We start from the raw sequence: 15,144 nt of genomic DNA on the forward strand, positions 1-15,144 counted from the left end.
TGTTGGGAGGAGGAGTGGGTTGTCTGTGTACATGAGGCAGTTGTAACATTGCCTCAAGATTCCCAGATTCACCAGCTGGACCGGAGAGGAGATTGACAACTGACCTTTGGACATGCTAGAATAATATTGGGAATTCCTTTATAATTGAAAACAAGGGCCAGTGGGGAGTGAGGGTGTAGTGCTTTTAATTTTTAGTGCTGACTTATATAATTGCTTTAGTGAGCAAGTGCCAGGTAACGTAAGTGCAATGTGTTACAGGTAACTTAAATGCAGAAATGACAAACAGTAACTTTCTTTCAAGTGAAACAAGGAAATAAGTACAGTAAGCAATGCAGATATCACTAGTGATCCACAGAAGTGCTGAGAAGCTGCGTATTAGGTGGAATTAGTGTTCCAGGGAAATAACAAGCAAACAAACAACAAGCATATAAACAAAGCTAGATTCAGCAGGCCTGGATCTAGTCTATGCTACAGCAAACAAGGTGTACCAATTTCAGTAAGATACAGTTCAAATATTCAGGCACTATAAACCTTTAACCAGAAATTCCCAGCTCAGAAGGGCAGAGTCCAGCCTCTTCTCCCACAAGAGTGCAGACCACGAACCTTCTTAATGTAAAATAACTGGCCTGAAGCCCAAGTAGGCATTTTTCTTTATCCATACTCACAGCAACAGAGAAATAAATTAATTGTGTGATTGTGGTAATTGTCTTGATTAAACATATCTTTCCACGTGTATTTCTGTAAGTTACTATGTAATTTTATATATTTATAGAACTCTACATGAACATGTATATCTACATTTTGCTATATATTTTTTATTTATATACATATGTGTACACATAATACACAGACAAACACACATGCACACATACATCTGCCTTCAGATAAAATTCCCCAGTATTGCAGCAGTCATACACTATTTCCATACTCATCAAATGATCAGATGTAATTAATATGGATAACACCTTGTCACAGAGCTCATAGCCACTTAGTTGCCTCTCCCTATGACAACTTGGATGGTTCGAACTCTCTAACCTACTAAAATACAATAAACCTCTCCTGACCCATCAACTGCTATACCAACCAAATAAAATATCTGCCCTCTCTGGTCTGCTCAACTTCCAGAAAAATCATGCATCAACTAAGTTCTTTCAATACCACCGTACTGACTGTTATCAATTGTTTTCATAGCCTAGGTCAATCTCTATACATTTGCTATGGCCTTGAGCATTTGCTATGGCCTTGAACTCTCTACCCCCTAACATTAGATGTCTAAATAGTAAACATACTATGAAATGCCTACTAACAGATCTCCTATTCAAAACTTGGATATGTTCTTGTACATAACCAGAGTAATTTCACCTATTCCTGACTTTCAACATCCCGAGATCACAGGTGTACTGTGTAGTTTCACTTCGTGCATAGTACAGTGAATCAGGTGTTTAGGCCACCTTTATAGTTATAATTTCTAGTTTATGACCCTGCTTGTCTATGGAAACTTCTTTTGGAATTTATGTTTAAGCAATTGTATATTTGTTGTATAATATCTTGTTTAATTATTTCCCAATATTCTAACCACTGTATAATGCATCGATTTTAAAACTGTGATTTTACTCCTTTTATATGTTGTATGCTCTTTGTACAAGATAGCTAGGTTTATATAAATTTTTATTACTTATTTTATTTTGTATGATTTTTTTTTACAATGTATCTGGAGCTTTTCTCCACGGGCATCCAATGAAAACGTTCACCTTATGTCCAGTTGGACTAACCCGGTAAACAAATGGAAAATAAAGTAATAAATACCAAAAAAAAAAAAAAAAACCTAAAATAATAAATATTACTATCAGACACTCTAATTTGATACCCCATAGACCTACCTGCCTGGAACACCCTTATGACAACATGCCACGGATTTATGTATATTGTGTATGCTGCATCACACTGTCCCATGAACAAGTCCATACAGCGGTATCTAATGTTAAGAGTAGTCCAAAGCAACATAACATTTTTACAATTGCTGGACCACAAACTGTACCTGTAAAACACCCTTCATTGGTCATTCATTAATAGATGCAAAGCTGTCTATGTGGCAGATGAGGTGAGGATCTAGGTATTCATCATCATGCACAAGGGCAAGCCATGAACTGATCACAGTAAATGCAGAATCAGCAATCAGAAGACCATTATCTGTTAGGCTGTTCTAAGAATCAGTATGGAGTTACCCATTCCCATTAAAAGCTGGCCTTATTAAGCACACAGCAGTTCCATGACACATAAAAGACATATTGCTATCAGCAACCCCATCAAGAGTTTGGCTAATGTATAAGCTAGCACAAGACTGTGACAACATGAATTCTTTTGTCCAGTGATTAGTACTGCAGTCAGACCATGTGTCCACAAGCAGTTCCATGACACAGCAATGGATTAGTCCCTACATCAAATGCTTCACTGGTATCTCGCGTTATGCACAAATACTGAACTGAAGCAGCTCACCAGATGACACTTCCGGTGATATGCCCATCTATGCACAAGTACCAAAATGCAACCGTTCCCTGCAACCACGCACAATTGTGAGCAGTCGAACAGTTGCCCAAGCAATCTCTTCAGTCATATGTAGAGGCATGTCCAACCATCAAAATGAACCATTTTGCAAAGTGACACCTAAAAGGGGTGTACTTTATTCTATCAAAAGATGATTCCGTCGAACATGCAAACACAATTGCCAAGAGTTCCTTCTCAGTTTGAACATACTGCATCTCAGTTTGGGTATGAGTTCTCGATGCATAAATTTCTGGTCTACCCTCTTGAAGAATAACTGTACCTAGACCAAACTCTGAAGTTTCACAGGAAAGAGTTATTGGTTTGTGTACATCATAGTATCTTAAAGTTGGTGGACTGGCAATTTTCTGTTTCAGGACATCAAATGCTCTTTGGTGTTGTTCCACCCAGGACCAGGTTACATTTTTGCATATCAGCTCTCTTAACAGTGCTGAAAGCTCACTGAAGTCTGGGATAAACTTGCCCAAATAGTTAACCATACCTAGAAAATGTTGTAAGGCTTGGACATTGTCTGGAGCTGGCATCTCAAGAATGGCTGTTTGCTTGGAAGGATCTGGTTGTAAACCTGAGCTGGTAAATAAATGACCAATATAAGTAACTTCTCATAGCCTGACTTTACACTTCTGAGGACTGAGATTAAAATTCAATTCACATGCTCCTTCCAGAAGTTTTCTGAGGTTTCTGTCATGCTCTGCATCACCATTGCCTCCTGCTAGTATATCATCTACTCTAATAGCACAGGGATAGCCAGAAAAAAATTTGCTCCATCGCATGCTGAAAGACTTCACTGACAGAATTTATTCCAAATAGCATTTTAGAAATCTTGGCAGAGTTAAAGATGTTAAGATTTGCACTCGGTGTGACTAGGCTGGATAGGATTAGGAATCAGTATATTAGAGGGTCAGCTCATGTTGGACAGTTTGGAGACAAAGCAAGAGAGACGAGATTGCATTGGTTTGGACATGTGCTGAGGAGGGATGATGGGTATATTGGGAAAAAGATGCTAAGTATGGAGCTGCCAGGTAAGAGGAGAAGAGGAAGGCCTAAGATAAGGTTTATGGATGTGATGAGAGAGGACATGCAGGCGGTTGGTGTGACAGAGCAAGATGCAGAGGATAGGAAGAAATGGAAAGAGATGATCCGCTGTGGTGACCTCTAACGGGAAAAGCCGAAAGAGGATGATGATGATGATGAGCATTTTAGAAATCTGTATCTTTGAAGTGGCATACTGAATGTAGTCAGTAGTGGAGATTTTCAATGAAGCATTATTTGCCAAAATGAACTTTTTGCATTTAAGACAGAAAAAAACAGTGGCATTTGGTATGAGGACAGCAACTTCCTCGACTGTACGCATTGGATGGTGAAGTCACTTTAATGCTTTGTTTTAAATCTCTTGGATCAATGCATATTCTGATATCATCTGAGCTTTTCTTGTGAGCTACCACCATGGACAATACCCATTCAGATGGTTCTTCTACTGGACAAATCACTCCTGAATGCTTTTGTCCAGTTCAGCTTTGACTGTTCTGCATAGCTACTGGAACTTTCCGTGCTGGTCTGACAACTGAGCTGACCTCTCAGTCTAACTTCATGGAGTACACAACTGGGAGTTTGCCAAGCTTGTCTTCGAAAATATCAGCATACTCAGAAAAAATAGCATTGGTGAAATTTGAGCTGAGAAATGTGCTTACATGATGGACTTCTTTGGTGAAGGAAAGTCTCATTTTCAAACTGTCTCTGAGGCCTAATAATGACTGTACTGGTCTTTTGACTACATAAAACTGCAAGTCATAGCTGTTCCCAGCAGAGTAGCATGACAGCACTACTGATCCTTCAGTTTGGATCTCTTCACCTCTATAAGCTCCCCAGCTCTTACTCTAGCAAATGTTTCTGCTGACATAGCATTCCACTTTGAACCTATATCTACTTTGAGCTCTGTGGGTCTCCCATTAATCAGAACAGTACAACATCCTTTGTTTTTTGCCAACAAATCTACTGCATTGACCTTTTCACGAAGCACAGATACACTATCTACATAAAAAATACGGCCACAGCTTTCTCAACTTGCTTCTTTGAATAAAATTCTTAATAAAATAATGTGTCTTTTGATTTACACAGCTGTTGAAAATGGTTCCATTTCTTACACTTGTGGCATTGTTGACCAAAAGCTAAGCACTTTTCTGTTTTAGGCTCATGATTTGCACAATAATTACAACAGTTGACTATGAGGCTTGCCTCAGGTTTTGCTGAGTCGCCCCTTTGCTTAACTACATGTTCCCTAGGCCTTACTGAAGCAACTCTGGGTTTTGCCTGTACTTGAGCTGTGCTTGCCATGTGCTTGACCCTGTTTCTGTTAACCATGCACTGCATACTATTTACATTTGCACTAGAAGGTTGTAAGCATATTGATGTGCTTCTCTGTAATCTTGTATATTTGACAAATATCTATGGCTTTTCTCAAAGTTAAATCACTGTCTCAAAGCAAAATATTTCTCACTGCATCATTATTGATACCACACGCAAGCCAGTCTTTTATCAACTTGTCTCTCAAAACACCAAGTCTGCACATTTTCGCCTTGTTTCTCAAGTCAGTAATGTATGCTGCAAAACTTTCCCTAGGCTTTTGACCTTTGTGTAAAATAAGGGTTTTTCCAAAGTAATATTAATTTGGGGGTTACTCATTTCACTAAATTTACATTTTAATACTTAGGTCTTCCCTTGATTTGACCTTTTACCACAACATGGCAGTCTTCCCCCTCTTTTGCATATACAGTGGGTGCGTACACAAATGAATGCTCTCTTTCAATGGCTTCTGAACCAGCAAAATTAAGCAGAATAAATGCCTTTGTACATGCATCTTTGTCAAAAAAATCAGCCTCTATGAAAATATATTCCTGCTTAAACACTTTCCAACTTTCTGCAATATTGCTGCCAAACACAAGCAGTGAGGGTCTGCAAAATACCTGTGTCATGCCCAAAAATGCCCAAAAGTAGTTTCAAAACTCACATATGCCACAAATTTGTAGTAATGCTCAGCTGTACAATAAACTTTTCAAAATGACTACTTTGTGAAATAACTGCACTGTAATAAAGCACACACTGCAACACTTCACACTTCTTTGGTACTTCATATAGCTTAGTTATACTTTGAATAGCTTTAGTTAATGCAAAAAAGTAGCTCGTCGAAAAATGTGGTCATTTGATAAAAATTGTAGTTGTTTTGCCTTTTTCATGCTTATTATATGATTTGGAAATTACTCTGAGGATTTTCATATGTATTTCAAACATTTTTATCTACTATTGTAGTTTTGAATATTTCATTTAATTAATAATTTGTTTGAGCATTTCGAATGCTTCATTTTATATTCATTGTGAGAAAAATCACTCTGGAACTGCCCATACATGTCAAGCTGAGCGTCTCTTTGGCCCTCTTCAAAAAGAACCTTGATGATTGGATGGGATTTAAGAAATTCACCCTGGGGATCACGTCAGTCATCCTGCTAGACAGGGGACCAGGGAAGTAAATATTCTGGGAAGAAATAGCCAGAGAATTGTTATGGCTAGGCTTGTATAGGCCCTAGGGCCAATAGCCTAGTACCAACCTATGAACCTATGAAATTTCTTTCTGATCTGTTTGCAAGTCATTTGAGCAGCAGGGATGATCCACTCTTATATATTCCTCCATTTCTAATCTTGATCATCATGATCTTGCTTCTGGCTCCTATTCTGACATTATGTCGCTCATCTTATGAAGATTAAGAAGATGAAGAGGTTTGGGTGTTTGTTTAAGTATCTTTATTGCATACAAACATAATCAAGATGGAGGACTGGAAACAAACTTAAGCAAACAAATAAACTGACTGACTACTTCACTCATACATGCTTACACTCTGGCTGTTCACTCAAAATGGCACTGCTGCCTGCACATGTTCTGTATTTACATGCAAGTGCCCACTGACTGGAAAGCTTCTAAAAGATACAAACACACACTCTGATCTACATATATCCTCCACAGGCATTTTCTCCACCACTGATTGTAGGACTTCCTCTTCCTGAATGTGTCTGCCTTGCTGTAACTGTTTATGTATAATAATGTTATATAACAACACATATACTGAGAATATCTTACTGCATGTGGCAGGATCATCCAAGCAGTGTAACTGGGCCTTCAACAGACCATACACAAATTCAGCAATGACCCAGGTCTGTGAGATGGCATTGTTGTAAACATACTCTGGCATGGTCTGTGGATTTCTGATGGGTATCACTAATTACAGTAGAGAATCGATTAGCCAAACTAATTGGGACCTAGGGTAGTCTGGATAATAAAACATATACTTGAACTGAATAAAAATTATCTAAAAATCTTGTTTTTTCTGCAAGCAGGAATACATTTTTCAACTATTCAGTGATTCCAATAGACAATAAAGAATATTTTTCACATATGTGCTAACTACAAGCTCAAAAAATATGTTCAAGGGAATACGTATAATGTTTACATATTCAGACTTAATGATTTTTTCCTACCCGAAAACTTTGGAAGGCTGGTTCCAATAATTGACATTTCGGATAATTGATGTTCAGATAATTGACTCTCTACTGTATGTCTCAAAGGCATATCCAGCATCACAAATAAGATGTCCCAGGATAAAGTCACACCACAGAAGTTACTGATATAAGTCAAATATGTGCCAGATGTGGGAGTCGTGGGCACTGCCAGAAAGGCTTAAAACAAATAAATTAAAGTCCACATTGCAGCTGATAAAGTTGAAACCCTTGAGACTGAATATACCTTATACCCTGTTCCCTAAATGTGGCCTCTACTGCAATGCTGGTGCAGTCTGTGGCCCCCAGAACCTCAATAAAATGGTGTATCATAAAAAGCCTATATGGTGTTGGCTGTCTCCTCTGTGGTGCATACAAACCATATATTCATATAGTCATATATTCATAGATTGTTACTAGGCTAACACCCTGGCGTGGGGGCATTCTAAGCCTAGCCAAGTTTTCCTGAAAGAATAATGTCATCCCTTATCCAGATAGGACATTAAGGGACAGGTATTTATAAGCTACCTCTGTGCATAAGGGACATGAGTACCAGGCCTGGTGTAAATTTCCAATTCCAGTCCATTGGTCTTCATTGTGCATAAACTGGGTAATAGACAGAGTTAGGATGGGAAGTCTGTTCCATACCTGGGACAGTCCCTGGGACACATATAGCTGTCTCTCCAGCATGTTCTGTTTAAGTTTCAGACAAAATTCAGGTCCACAGACTTTGTATTTCTGGTATTATTTGTCTTATGAATAAGCAGGAGATTCAGAATTTTGGGATTTGCGGATGCCTTGTAAGCCAGGCATAGATCAATCCTCAGCAATCTATAGTAGACTGAGTAGAGGAAAAGGGCTTTAAAGCACTTTGCATTAGGCAGGTTTGTTTCTTCTTATATTCTTTTTGTAAGGAACTTCTGAGGTTGCTTCAGTTGCTGCGTATGCCTGGTCAGATACATACTGAAGGAGGTATTACGCTCTGTGATTGCACTGATAAGAGCAGAGTATAGTGGAAAATTTACCTCCTTGCACCTAAATGCCATTCCCTTACTTATAAGCTGTGCAAAATAAAAGGATTTCCTCACCACTGTGGCCACATGGTGGTCGAATGTAAAGCTACTGTCTACATGGATACCCAGAACCCTGACCACTGAGTCAATTCTTAGGGGCATGTTATTAATATGGTAATTAGCTGAGATGGCTGTTTTCCCCAAAGGGTACAATTATGCATTTCTTAGCACTGAGTTTAAGACCATGGCTTTGGCACCATTTGTTAGTTAGAGATCGGCGTTCTTGAAGAATGCTAATGCTTGCTGGGAAGTTGATGATAACCCCCAATCATCTGCAAATGTAGTCAGGCATAAACCTTCAGCATTTGCTTCCACCTCAGAGAAATAGATGCAAAAAAAAGGAGTGGGCCCCTTGGGGACTCTGCTAGTGAATAGCCTCTTGGTGGAGGTGGCCTCACCTATTTTGATCTCCTGGGTCCTACCAGTAAGCCAGTTGGCTATCCAGTTGGCGATAAAAGGGTTTATACCTAATTTAGTGAGCTTGTCTTTAATGCCTGGGTGGGTTATCATATAAAAAGCCTTGACAAGGTTGAGGTAAGCTGTGTGAACAGTCTTTCCCTCATTCATTACTTTAGTGACCCTCTCAAAGTCCACCAGATTTAATAGGCATGATCTTCCTTTAGCAAAGCTGACCTAACATGGGTCCTCTGAATCCCAAGGTTTTTCTTAACAATAGATGTATTTTCATGGTCATGCTCATGATAGTGAATGCATCTTGATTTCATTGGTTGTAGATCATGTGATTATTTTACATTGCTTATATAACAGTGATTTTAATTTTGTCTTAACACTCTGACAAACTCTCAGCATATGCCTCTGATGAAAGTGCTAAGAGGCTTTGTTTTAATCAAATGATCATAGACATAGGTTCTGTTTTTGTTCATTTTCATTTTAGTTTTGACACTGTCACTGCAAGAATTGTTTTTGGTTTGTAATTAATAAATTGTCTATTAAAAATCTTTATGTAGTATCTGAATGATTATACTTTCTATGGTGCAATATATATGCATATAGAAGAGTTACCATACCTAAATGTACCAGTAGTTAAATTAAAATTTGTATTAATATTACTATGCTTATAAATGTCCTTGTCTTGTATATTGTATATGAATCTTTTTCTCCACTATAACTAATCACAGGCCCATTTTGGAGAGTTTTCCATCTCTCTTTTTCTCTCTCTCTCTCTCTCTGTATATGTATATGTGTGTGTATATATATATATATATATATATATATATATATATATATATATATATATATATATATATATATATATATATATATATATATATATATATATATATATATATATATAACTTGCTTTACCTCTGCAGATTGGTGACTATTGCCTATTAGTGGGATACCTTCATTATAACATCATAACTAGCTTACTTGTCTCCACTTTTTCTGTAACTGCCTTATAGATTTTCATACGCAGATAATCCATGCCTGGAAAACACATATTCACTAATAATAATAATAAACAGTTTCTGTACCTTAAGAAATGAGATCTTAGGGGTTTGCGAGTAGCATAATGGTTAAGGTGTTTACCTCACAGACACAATGTACAAGGTTTGATTCTCACCTTTGAAAGGAAAATTGTCTAGGCTTAAAATGGCATGCAGTGGCAGCTAGCCTAAGAATTACGTCTTCTTCTTCACCTTTTGGCTGCTCCCGTTAGGGGTTGCCACAGCAGATCATTGGTCCAGAAACGAGTGGCAGTAGAATTTTATGGTGTCAAGTTGCCAGCTCGGCACCCAACCTTCCTCTGAAGGCACACACATGCACACACTCACACCTAGGGTCAATTTAGAGTGTCCAATCCACCTGCAGCATGTCTTGGGACTACAGGAGGAAACCCATGCGAACACAAGGAAGACATGCAGATTCTGCACAGAAGGCACTACAGCCTAGCCTAGCCTAGTTATTACTAATGAACCTATAACAATACCACTAGTTACATAAGAATAACAATTCTTTGCATAAAACAATGCATGAGGACCTTTCTGTAGATCAACTGCTGCTTTTGCACCTTTGTGCAAAACTAATTTCAGGTCTAAATTTTACGCAACATTCCATCTAAATAGGAGAGAAAGTGCCTTTGATAACTGTCATTTAATATAAACCAAATTCATTGCTATACAATTATGTAACAAAAGACTTTCACTGAACCATCTTGTATGACAAAGACATCATCAGTAAAATGGTTATATAATTTAATACCTTTTTTTAAATAATACATTGATTACCAAACTCTTTTTGTGTGTATGTGTTTACTGATTGTAATCAACTGCTTATTTTCTAGACAGGTTTTTTTGATGAGAGACAAGATGGGTAGAGTAGGCCATACTTCTGTCACCACAGCAACAGTCCGTAGTGTATCCCATGGGAAGATGGGTAGGGTAGGCCATACCTCTGTCACCACAGCAACAGTCTGTAGTGCATCCCATGGGAACTCCAGCTATTTCTGGCCAAGATGAAAGATATAATCCCTCAAATGTGTTTGGGGTTTTCCCAAGGAACTCATGACAGTGGACCATGCTTGCTATACCTCCCATTGAAGGCACCCTATGGGTATTCTCACAAAGTGTGCCAACCACCTCAACTGACTCTTCTCACCCCAGAAGAACTTTACATTAAGGTGTTGCTAGACTGCCAAGATCAATGTGGTCACAGAGAGTGAGACCTCCTACTGTCTTCAGCATCCTCCCTTTTGGCACTTGAACTCACAATCTCATCCTTTCCACAAATACCCAAAGCTAATGACCATAGAAGAGGCTGCAGGCATAGACTGAATGGTAAAGTGAAACATTTGTACTGTGAATTGGATCATGCTTTACCAGTACAACCCAGTCTAATGCCCACAGTTCCGCTATGCCTGAACCCACATGCTCATCAGTTTCCTGATCCACTCTACCTTCACCTGTGAGCAAGACTTCATGATTCTTAAACTCTTCCACCAAATGTTCCTGCTTTTACCTCTATGTGCATAAAACAATCCACTCTACTCCTTGAGACAGCTATGACCTCTGATTTGGAGTCTTGTATCACTGCTACAGCTGCTGGTACTGTGTCACTACATGTGTATCATGAACTATGTACATGCCTGTGTGATTTGGGATAGTTGCAATGCAGAACAGAATACCAGGAGTGTCAGATCGCTTATCAGTGTACCCCACAAGTGTCCCTAATGTTGGCTTATACTTTTGCTCTGACATACTACAATCCATAATGCTTTTTGAAAAAGGTGTTGGATTTTCATGAACAAATAAAGACATTCATTGCAATTAAAGACTTCTCTTTTGCTTTTCTTCAGAAAACAAATTACTACATCAGTAATATTACTACTTTCAAAAGTATCTGATTTGGAAGCTTTCTCCACAAGTCTGTTGCTGAGAGGCTGATAGGTATAGGTTCATAGGTGTGTACTAGGCTAATGACCCTGGAGCCTTTACAAGCCTAGCCCATAGAATTACCCTGCATTATGCCTCCTGAACTTAGTTCCCAGTGCCTCTGTTGGGTAGAGCCCCTGGAATGATCCCCGGGGTGAATTTTCTATTTCCCATCCACTCATCAAGATTTCTCTTGAAGAGGGCCAGTGAGGTGCTCTGTTTGATATGTATGGGAAGTCTATTCCATAGCATGGGCAGTCTCTGGGTTATGAACCTGTCCCTACAGCACATTCTGTTGATTGTGGTAATGAGGTTGAGGTCTCTGGAGTGTGTGGTGCAGAGGGATTGGGATTTCTTTAGATTTAGCATTTCTAACAGAACTGAGTCAGACATAACTTTGTAAGTCAAGCAGAGATCGCCTCTAAGTAGGTGACATGAGGCAGAGAATAGTTGGAGTTTTTGAGTCTGTCCATATAGGACAAGTGTTTAAGGCCTAGGATCCTCTTTATGAGGTACTTTTGCGGCCTTTTCAGTTGTTGCAGGTGTCTAGTGAGGTACATGCCAAATGGGGCATTGTACTCAATGATTGGCCTAATGAGGGAAGAGTAGAGGGAGACAATGGCCTCTTTCTTCCTGAATGAAAAACATTTAGTAATGAGATGTGCCACATAGGACTTTCTGACCACTGTGTCAATGTGGTGATCAAAAGAGAGGTTGCTTTCAACCTGTGTTCCCAGATCTCTTATAACGTCTTCTGTGTTCAGTGGACTACCATCGATGTGGTAATTCATGGGAACTAGGTTTTTCCCAAAGGGGATGATGACACATTTTTTGGCATTGAGCTTAAGGCCATGGTTCTGACACCAGTCGTTGGTCTCAGTGAGGCCTTTCTGTAGGATGTCAACATCACTTGGGGAGTTAATAATGGCTCCCAACTTGCAATCGTTTGCAAACTTTGTCAGCCAGAGTCCCTTTGTGTTGGCCTGGACTTCTAAGAAGTAGATACCAAACAGTAGAGGACCCAGGATTGATCCCTGTGGGACTCCACTCATGACTGGTCACAAGTCTGACTTGGGGTCAGCTACTTTCACACTGTGGATTCTATTTGTGAGCCAGTTTGCAACCCACCTAGTGATATAGGGGTTGATGCCTAGCTTAATGTGTTTTTCTATGATTCCTGAGTGGGGAATGGCATCAAAGGCCTTGGCCAGACCAAAGTAGGCTGTATGAACCACCTTGCCTTCATCTGGTGACTGACTCAAAGAAGTTGACCAAGATGAGCAGGCATGATCTACTCTTCACAAAACCAAACTGTGTGGGATGTATAGTTTGAGATTCCCTATATCCTTGTTTATTATGTCCATGATGATGTATTCAATAGCTTTGCATACCAGGCCTGTCAAGCTAATGGGGTAATAGTACCCAGGGTCTGTAGTCACTCCTCCTTTGTGGAAAAGGATGACTATAGCAGTGCAGCATTCAGTAGGGACAAAGCCTGAGGTGAGGCTGTGATTGAACAGGGCACACAGGTGAGGTGCCAGTTCACTTTGTAGTTCATGTAGAACACAGCCATGGATATTGTCAGGTCCCATAGAAGCTATATTCTTGGCCTTAGACACTGCTATTTTAACCTGTGCAGCAGTAATACTGGGTGCCTGGCAATCTACTGGTATTGTGATTGGTCCTTTGGGGGGGGACAGAGGGGAAAAGTTGGCACTGAATCTGTTGGCCAGTGTATTTACAATATCTGTTGTCTCAGTATACGAGGTACCATTGTGCAGTAGCTCAGAGCAAATCTGGGTATTGCCATGGAGATGCTTTACATAACTATAGAATACCTTGTGGTTGTCTTTACTATCTGCTGCAATTCTGTTATCATAGCTAACTTTAGAGGGCTTGATGAGCAATCTCAACTTTTTGTTGAGGCTGATAAGGGAGTTTTTCCAGTCCTGGGACTTCACCTTATTCTGTATCAGTTTCCTCCTTCTGTTGTAGAGTTTGTTTATGGCAGGGGACCACCAGAATTGCTTCCTTTTTTTGGAGGAGTGTGTGTTGGTTCTATTGGGTATGGTGAGATCCATGCATTTGTATAAATGTTCGTACAGTGCATTGGTGTATGATTCAGTGGTCATGCAACTATTCTCCATTTGCATGGGTGCCGTGAAGTTAACCACCTCTGTTTTTAGGAGCCCAAAGTTAACTTTGGAGAAGTTTTTCATGATGGTTACCTTTGCAAGGGTGGGGGGGTGGGTAGGATGTGGATTTCCAAGGTGATTAGTTTGTGATCAGATCTAACCAGGGAGGAGTTGACTATTGGTGCAGAGCAATGGTCGCCCATGTTAGTAATGACCAGGTCAAGGATGTTGCTACCTCTCGTGGGGGTAAGAACGAGCTGGTCCAGGGCATTGGAAGTAATGAATTCCAGGAAACGTTGGGCAAGCGTATTGGTACATGAGTAGTTTTCCCAGTTAATGGAGGGGTAGTTGAAGTCACCCAGTATGAGAGTGTTAGGTTGGACCCTAATATTCTCCAGGGTGCTTAGGAATGTGGAGTGTAAGTCTTAGGACATGGTTGGGGACCTATGCCAGGCTACAACCTGCAAGTATGCAACTAAGGCAACAAACTACATAAAGCAACAGTAACAGAAAGTACTAAGTCTCATCAGATGCTGCGGAAGTCATTGTTGAGAAGAAACCAAGAACTGTTTCACTGTTATGTAAAGCCTGGCATTAAATACCATAGTTCAGCCTATGCTATATGAGAACATTTATGCAAAGATAACTATGTGAGCAGGCAGAATGCAATTGAAATTAAATATTTTACTGTGCATGATTTAAGAAATTGATAGATTGGCCTAAACTCTGTATTGATGTGCACACTTTTTTAAGAAATATTCCTGGGGAACGCTATTCAGAAGTGAAGAGACATATGACAGAACTGTTTTAGTGGCACATTAGGCTGTGATTTCTTTGACGTCTATTGACATGCAAAGTTGACTAATTAGTTGAATGCAGCCAAACTGGAAATGTGAGACTCTAGCTCATTTAAGGGGGGGGGGAGGAATAACTTGGCCGGGAATTGAAACTTTTAAAGCTGCTTTTTGTAAAGCTTTTTTTTATCTCAGTAATTTGTTGACACTTTTAGCAAGCTTCTTTTAGAGAATACGTAGTACATCAATAGAAACATTTGTAAAACTCGGTGCAGACCAGTCAATGACACATGATCTGCAGACTCTCAAACTTAGCAGTTGTTTTTTAGGTGTTCAATTCTAAGTGAATGGAATGTAGTTTGAGAACAAATGGTAGGGCTACTTTTTATCAAAATATGTGCTCTAATAGTGCATTATGGGACAGGTTTAACTTTGCAAAGGAATCAGGATGTCTGCTCCCATGAGGGCAGACAAGGATAAGAAAATAACATTAGGAATGAGTTCTTATTTTACTGCAGGCAGCTTTGAGAAGTACAGTAGTTCATGACAAGATACGAATATATGTTTTTTTCATTTGCCTGTACTGGTCCTTTAAGTAGACTGCTTAATGGGTGAAGGGTAAGACAAAAGAACAGTGGTGCAA

The sequence above is a fragment of the Protopterus annectens genome, chromosome 11.part0 (genome assembly GCF_019279795.1).
Source record: "Protopterus annectens isolate FY-2018-M chromosome 11.part0, PAN1.0, whole genome shotgun sequence".
In the NCBI taxonomy this organism is placed as follows: domain Eukaryota; kingdom Metazoa; phylum Chordata; order Ceratodontiformes; family Protopteridae; genus Protopterus; species Protopterus annectens.